Genomic DNA, 8,708 nt, shown 5'->3' with positions numbered 1-8,708 from the left:
TGCAATAAAAGCCCACATACAGCATGCCATTATTTTGATTCATAGAATGCCTCAATTTTCAGTGCAATTCACATATAGGGTGGTCCAGATCTAATTATGCAATTTTCATTATGCTATAATTTATTAAGATTATTACATAGAGAATTCACAAAAAATTATTTTTGTTACCGATAGATGGCAGCCCCTGTCCTGCATTCCAAAATGGTGGGAGACGGTTGTCAATCTAACAGTGGGTGCGATGTGTTCACCTTTTCATAATTGCATAATTAGATCTGGAGCACCCTGCAGAAACATAATCTCTAAGATTAAAAAATCTATGTATTGTGGGCACTAGAGGGCACAGCAGTTCCTCAGACCCAACACAACAGACACAGGGCACAAGTTAAAAGCACACAAGAGTCTTATTAATGCATGGGAAACTCTTCCTAAAGCGTTTCCCACCACATCAACCACAAGTACAGCACAATTACTTTTCTTTTGTCCTTTTCTGGTTTTTGCCTTCTCTACTCTTCCCAGCAAGCTTCATCCTCCACCTCCCGACTCTGGCTAGTCTCTGTGAGGTCAGTCAAGTCCTCTTATATTGGCCAACCCAGAAGTGCTTCTTCTCTTCTGCCCACGTGGTCTGCAAGCACTTCCCGGTTAGGTGGAAACCTCACGCCATACGACTCTTCCACTTTTCCACTTTTATATATAGGAAGCTGGAGATCCAAAAGGGATAAAAAATGAATCACGTATCATAAAGTAGTTTGTATTCTTGAGCTTTCAACCCCTACCAGGGGTTTTCATCAGAGGATAATGCTTAGACTTACAGGAATCAAAGGCAATATATAGCAAAATTATGTGGGGGGGCAGGGAGGTGGCTAAGTCAGTGTGATCAGGAAGGGGGGGGGGTATATCTACCTATATAATATGCTACCGTGGCTGTTCGTTTGTTTGTCCAGGATTTTAAATCACCTGTAGTTCGCAAACCGTTTCACCTACTGATTTGAAATTTGGTACACATATATTACGTGACGTCTACTATCCGCTTTCGGGGTGATGATTTTTATTACTCTTTTTATTTTTATCTTATTTTATTGTAGAATCAACTCTCGGCAGCACACAGCAGGACGGCCATGTGGTGCATGTGTATGGGCACTGTTCTCATTTCCTACCACCTTCACTAATCATTTTTGAGTCAGACTAAAGACTTATGTGCCAGCTTAAGTGAAAAGTTAAAGAAAACGTACTAAGTAATTGCAAGACAAACACTGACTTAATCAGTTTTAATGTGAAAAGATGTCAATGAAAGAAGAGAAGCAGCAGGCCGCTAGGGTGGAGAATAGAAGAGCTGCTCAGGAAGCACAAAGTGCATCAACCTCTGAGCAAACGAAACCTAAATGTACAGAGAAAGAGTATGAAAACTAGGAATGCGCACGTGAAGTGTATTCACTGCACGTTATTGTGCTGTACACCGTTACTGGTATTATATATATATATAATGCGACCATTAACACTAAACATCTTCACAAGGCATTTCATATATCAACGAAGAATAAAATAAATGATTTGTAACTCTTCATTTGCATTTGGATTTGTTGATGATCTAAATGTATCCATGGACTCACTGGCACCTTACGTAGTGCAAATCTGGTCTTCAGCTGTACTTTTTACACTTTAGAATGTTTAAAATTTTGAATGAGCTATTGGTTGCTTTGGAATTTTTTGTTAAATGAAGTCTTGTACATTTGTTCAATAGCAACAACACACAACAAGTTTTACAGAAGATTGGTGCGCTGTCTATGCAACTTAGATGACTAACTTTCAACAATGATTCATTGCAGTAGAGCATGATTTCCACTGAAATTAAGACAAGAAATATTATCATACTAAACATAAAAGACTAATAAGATAAGAATCACTGTGAGATGTGTGAGGAAGTAAAAATTTGGAGAGGAAAAAAGGTCAACCTTATATTTTTTGGCAGTAATTTACTTTACAATAAACAAAAGCACTCACAGAGAATTTTTGCTGTAATTTAATGGTCTGTATTCCAGAGAAATGAATGCATTAAACATTGAAACTCTATTATCATGAATATTATATGAAACTATTACATACATATATAATAGATTAAGAAAGTATTCAGAGCCCCTTCACTTTTTTCACATTTTGCTGTGTTGCAGTCCTGTGCTAAAATTGTTCAAATTCTATTTAACCCACATCAAGTACCCGAAGTGAAAACAGGATTTTAGAAAATTTTGCAAAAGTATTAAAAATAAAAAAACTAAAATATCACGTTGACACAAGTATTTAGACCCTTCAGTATGTAGTTGAAGCATCTTTGGCAGCATATGATGATGTATGATATAACAAGCTTTGCACACCTGGATTTGGGGATTTCCGGTCATTCATCTCTTTAGATCCTCTCAAGCTCTGTCATATTGAATGGAGACCATCAGTGGACACCTATTTTCAGGTCTCCCCAGTGATGTTCAATTGGTTCAAGTCTGGGCTCTGGCTGGACAACTTATGGACATTCACAGAATCGACCCTAAGTCTCTTCTGTTTGTCTTTGGTTTGTGCTTAGGGTCATGGTCCTGTTAAAAACCTTCAACATGCTTCACCAATGGAATCATATTGCGCAGGTGATGAGTGGTACTTGGTTTCCTCTAGACATGATGCTAATCTTGGTTTGATCAGACTGCAGTATCTTGTTTTTCACAGTCTGAGATCTCTTTTGGTGCCTTTTGGTAAACTCCAAATGGGTTTCAATGTGTTTTTACTAAGCAGAGGCTTCTGTCTGGCCATTTTCTCATAAAGTCTAGATTAGCTTTGTGTGGTACTGATGGTAGTCCTCCTGGAAGTTTCTCTCATCTCCAAACAGGTTATTTGAAGCTTTTCATGAGTGAACATCGGGTTCTTGGTCATCTCTCTTACCATGGCTCTTTTTCCACAATTGGCTGACTCTAGTAAGAGTCATGGTTGTTTAAAACTTCTACCATTTGTGAAAGTTCAAATGCAAAAGAATTTTTTTGTGTACAGTCTCCAGATCGATTGATCCCGGCGCCATGGATGACATCACGTCTGGCTCCGGCGCCATGGTTGATGTCACTTCCGGTTCTGGTCCCAAAGAAGTCACTTCTGGTCTCGGGCTTTAAAGCCGCCATCTTTTCCTATTACATTCACTTTTGTTTTGGACTCTAACCTGTGAACATCTCAATCAATTTCTACCCATTTGCAGCCGAGGCACAATATATGGGTGAAATATTTAAGATGCTGAGAGATTAATTCGCACTTTTGTTTTTAGTCCACTAGATTGCTGTAATGCACTCCTAACAGGCCTATTAAGAAAGACATCAATAGGTTGCAATTAGATCAGAATGCAGCAGCAGATATCTTAACCAAAAAAAGAAAATCTGACTACATCTCTACAGTTTTAGCGTTGCTATACTGGCTGCTACTAAGAGAATATAAGACTTTAAATAACATTGCTCCTTCCTATATGTTGGAGTGTCTGTCCACCTACGTTTCAAGTTGTAACCTCAGATCCTCAATTTAGTGTCTGCTTATTATTCCAACAGCCAAGCAAAGAAGTTGTGAGATGACCTTTTGTTGTACTCCAAAATTAATATATACAGTACATGCATAGAGTTACCATTTTCTTCAGGGATTTACAATCATTACTAATCTCTCCTTTTCTTTGTATTGCCACCTAGTGTTTCTAAGGGAGCATTCAATTTTGACAGCTGTCTCCTCCAGTCCCAGATGGTCTCCTCCAGTTTGGCTAAGACAGGGAACGGGGTTCATCCATCTTTCTTTCACAAGTCCAAAACCAAGCACTAAATATTTATACACAATTTATCATAGTGGAGAAGTCAACCGAAATTCAGTCTTTGGTAACAACATTCTTAACAGTCTGTTTTTCTTTTGTTTTTACTCATTGAAAAATAAAATGCAGTTAGGCAAAATCCACCTACCCATCCATCCATTATCTGAAGCTGGTTAACCCATAGCTGATCCTCTAAAGAAAGCACCCTAGCTGGCAGCTGTTCCAACATCAAAGAGGCAAACTCAGTCTCCAAAAATGTTCAAATACTTATGAAATGCTGGGTTCCTTACCTTGCTTAATGAAAATTACATAATAACAAAGCACTGTCAGCTGAATATCTGATAATGTCATTGGTGTCCAATACTGTAAGCACTAGGACACAAATAATAAAGGAAAAACAAACAGAAAATAGATCCCATATAACCAACTGGACAGCACACAATATTATACAGTACTTACAGTATTCTGATTTACCCTATAAGAAAATTGCACCTTCTCCAAGGTTGGTTTCAGGCTTTGTCCAGTGCAACTACTTTACCTTACCTTATCGTCCTCCTCATCTGCCTTTAATGAATAAACAATTGAATATTCTGATGAATGGATGGATTTTACATTTGTACTAATGGCTTATAGTTTTTGGTGGTTGTGCAGTCATAATGCTCATGCGAGTAATATACAATCACCTGAATCTAACATAGAATTTAAATTACATAATAAAGCAGCAGATTCTCTAGCTTTGTTATTTGCTCTATCTTCTTTTGCAGTATTTTTAACCAAACTAAAATTTGTTCCTTCATTTTCTTCAATGCAAAACTGAAATTGTGAGTATAGATATACAGTGCATCCGGAAAGTATTCACAGCGCATCACCTTTTCCACATTTTGTTATGTTACAGCCTTATTCCAAAATGGATTAAATTCATTTTTTCCCTCAGAATTCTACACACAACACCCCATAATGACAATGTGAAAAAGTTTACTTGAGGTTTTGCAAATTTATTAAAAATAAAAAAACGGAGAAATCACATGTACATAAGTATTCACAGCCTTTGCTCAATACTTTGTCGATGCACCTTTGGGAGCAATTACAGCCTCAAGTCTTTTTGAATATGATGCCACAAGCTTGGTACACCTATCCTTGGCCAGTTTATGCCATTCCTCTTTGCAGCACCTCTCAAGCTCCATCAGGTTGGATGGGAAGCGTCGGTGAACAGCCATTTTAAGATCTCTCCAGAGATGTTCAATCAGATTCAAGTCTGGGCTCTGGCTGGGCCACTCAAGGACATTCACAGAGTTGTCCTGAAGCCACTCCTTTGATATCTGGGCTGTGTGCTTAGGGTCGTTGTCCTGCTGAAAGATGAACCGTTGCCCCAGTCTGAGGTCAAGAGCGCTCAGGTTTTCATCCAGGATGTCTCTGTACATTGCTGCAGTCATCTTTCCCTTTATCCTGACTAGTCTCCCAGTTCCTGCCGCTGAAAAACATCCCCACAGCATGATGCTGCCACCACCAGGCTTCACTGCAGGGATGGTATTGGCCTGGTGATGAGCGGTGCCTGGTTTCCTCCAAACATGACGCCTGGCATTCACACCAAAGAGTTCAATCTTTGTCTCATCAGACCAGAGAATTTTGTTTCTCATGGTCTGAGAGTCCTTCAGGTGCCTTTTGGCAAACTCCAGGCGTGCTCCCATGTGCCTTTTACTAAGGAGTGGCTTCCGTCTGGCCACTCTACCATACAGGCCTGATTAGTGGATTGCTGCAGAGATGGTTGTCCCTCTGAAAGGTTCTCCTCTCTCCACAGAGGACCTCTGGAGCTCTGACAGAGTGACTGTTGGGTTCTTGGTCACCTCCCTGACTAAGGCCCTTCTCCCCCAATCGCTCAGTTTAGATGGCTGGCCAGCTCTTGGAAGAGTCCTGGTGGTTTCGAACTTCCTCCACTTACAGATGATGGAGGCCACAGTGCTCATTGGCACCTTCAAAGCAGCAGAACTTTTTCTGTAACCTTCCCCAGATTTGTGCCTCGAGACAATTCTGTCTCGGAGGTCTACAGACAATTCCTTTGACTTCATGCTTGGTTTGTGCTCTGACATGAACTGTCAACTGTGGGACCTTATATAGACAGGTGTGTGCCTTTCCAAATCATGTCCAGTCAACTGAATTTACCACAGATGGACTGCAATTAAGCTGCAGAAACATCTCAAGGATGATCAGGGGAAACAGGATGCACCTGAGCTCAATTTTGAGCTTCATGGCAAAGGCTGTGAATACTTATGTACATGTGATTTCTCAATTTTTTTATTTTTAATAAATTTGCAAAAATCTTAAGTAAACATTTTTCATGTTGTCACTATGGGGTGTTGTGTGTAGAATTCTGAGGAAAAAAGTGAATTTAATCCATTTTGGAATAAGGCTGTAACATAAAAAAATGTGGAAAACGTGATGCGCTGTGAATACTTTCCGGATGCACTGTAAATGCGGTATCTAGAAACAACATTATAATCTGATGTATTGCTTCCTTTCTTTTACCACCCCCAGCTATTCTTGTCACTCATCGTCATGAAGATGAACTAAAAACAAATGAGCACACAACCAACTGGATGATCTGTACTTTGGGTATTCCACTTATACAGCAGCCTTTTTTTGAATGTATTTTCATTGTGAAGCTATTTGGTGCTGGTCTTGCCTGTTATAAAACATCTGGGTTTGATTTAAACAGCCATTTCCCACCTAGAATCATTTGACCTCTGAAGAACATATAACTTTTGTACATTGTCATGAAAACCAGAGCAAGACAAAAAAAACCAAAACTAAGTATTTAATATAAATTTAGGCTGTAGCACTATGAGCTCCAGTTTGTAAAAAAAAACAAAACACTCAGCACTATAAAATAATAAACAGAAAAGGAAATGAGCCTGCCCTATCATGACATGACAAATGAGACGAAAAGGATGGAAAATAAAATGCTCAGTTGATAACATAGCATGCTCATAATCTAAGTATCTAATCATGGAAATTGCTGTATGGTATAATTGACAAATTAAATTAAAATGATATATTTGTGGGGGTGGGTGGCGCTCCAGAATTCGGAGTCAGAACTCTAGTCTGGGGAGAGCTTGTGCAGAGTCTTTATGTTCTCCTTGTGTCTGTTTTTAGCCTTTTCTCCTGGTAGTCCAACTTTTCTCTTAAAGATTAAATTAGCCAGGTAGGTGCATGACTATGGCACACCATTGAAGGCTGCCTCTTGTCTTTCACCCAATTTTGAATTTCCTCATGTGATTAATAAAGTTTATTTAATCTAATATAAGGTTACTGGGATTCACTGCTCGCCCCCAAGATCCTGACATGGGTTTAAGTAGAACTGAAAATGGATGTATGTCCTGTGATGAAGTTTCTTAAGGTATGTTATATCTTTGTAGCCAGTGTTGCCTACATTGGCATTGACTCTGCATGACTCTGAGCCTGATAAGAAAGATGGAAAATGAGCAGATGGACGAATCTGCAATACGTTTAATAAAATGATTTTTGGAAGCCATTGGTTCAAATATTTAGCATAAAATTGAATTCAGCGACAAATCAAATGTACATTTTGTGTAGAGAAAGCAAATTTTCTTTTCACTTTTTAAATCTTCGCATGATGTTGTCAGGATTGGCACTAGTCTACTGAGTCGCTGCATTGAATTAAGCAGGCTTGAAAAGGTTATGTTTTAATAATATTTTTCAGATGATTAGGTATGGTTTGGATTATCTGATCAAACTGACACTTTTCTGTTTACATTTGTGGCACTCTTTGCATTGGCACCTTTGCACAATTTCAGACTCCGGACACCTGAAGCCATAACTGAACTATTAGGGGATGGGAGAACTGAGACACACACAATGATGACTGTTCAAAAAAAAAAAACAGAATTCTGGTGTATTCCAAATGTGCCAATAATGTCCTGAAATTATATACACAGTTCCATACAAAAACAAGAATAATAAGTGCATGTGCTATATACAATAATTACAGTGATCGTAAAAAAAAAAAGTGATGAGAAAAACATAACAGAAAGTTCTTTTAGACAGTCTATGAAGGATAGACAGAAAATCGTGAAAAAGAAAAAGTGAAAAATTATGCCAAAGAGAATAATGAAAAAAATGAACACCCAAAACCACAGATTACTTTCACCCTCAAAAAAAAAATCGGAAGTAAATTGTCATTTCTTTTATATACAAACTCAAGCACTCTTCTCCCTGCTGTACTAACTCGACAGTAAATAAGTTTCTGCAAACCTAAAGACAAGTCAAAAGACTATGGGAGGCATTTTCTGCAAAAAAGGAAACAAAAATTAAAATTTTAAAATGAAAATGCAATCTGTCTTTTACCATTTCTTTTTCAAAGTCTACATGAAAGGATGCTGCAAAAATTAAAAATGAAATGAAACAGCACCATTTGCAATTTTGTTTTCCACACACATAAGAGTCATCCATCCATCCATTATATCCTAACTACAGGATCACGGGGGTCTGCTGCAGCCAATCCCAGCCAGCACAGGGCACAAGGCAGGAAAAAAACCCTGGGTAGTGTGCCAGCCCACCAAAGGGTACACACACACACCCCAAGATCACATTAGGAACAATTTCGAATCGCCAATCCACCTAACCTGCATATCTTTGGACTGTGGGAGGAAACCCACGCAGACACAGGGAGAACATGCAAACCCCACGCAGGGAGGACTCGGAAGCGAACCTAGGTCTCCTAACTGCAAGGCAGCAGCGCTACCACTGAGCAACCATGCCACCATCAGAGTCATTTATCAAGGTTTTAAAAATAAAATGAAATCACCCTTTTGTCATTTCAAAAGTATTTTAGGATTTCATCTGCTCAATTTAGATGAAATACAACAAAAATAAAGCATGC

This window comes from Polypterus senegalus, chromosome 14, assembly GCF_016835505.1.
Source record: "Polypterus senegalus isolate Bchr_013 chromosome 14, ASM1683550v1, whole genome shotgun sequence".
Classification (NCBI taxonomy): Eukaryota; Metazoa; Chordata; class Cladistia; order Polypteriformes; family Polypteridae; genus Polypterus; species Polypterus senegalus.
The sequence above is the reverse complement of the archived record's forward strand: the minus strand, read 5'-3'. Positions refer to the sequence as shown.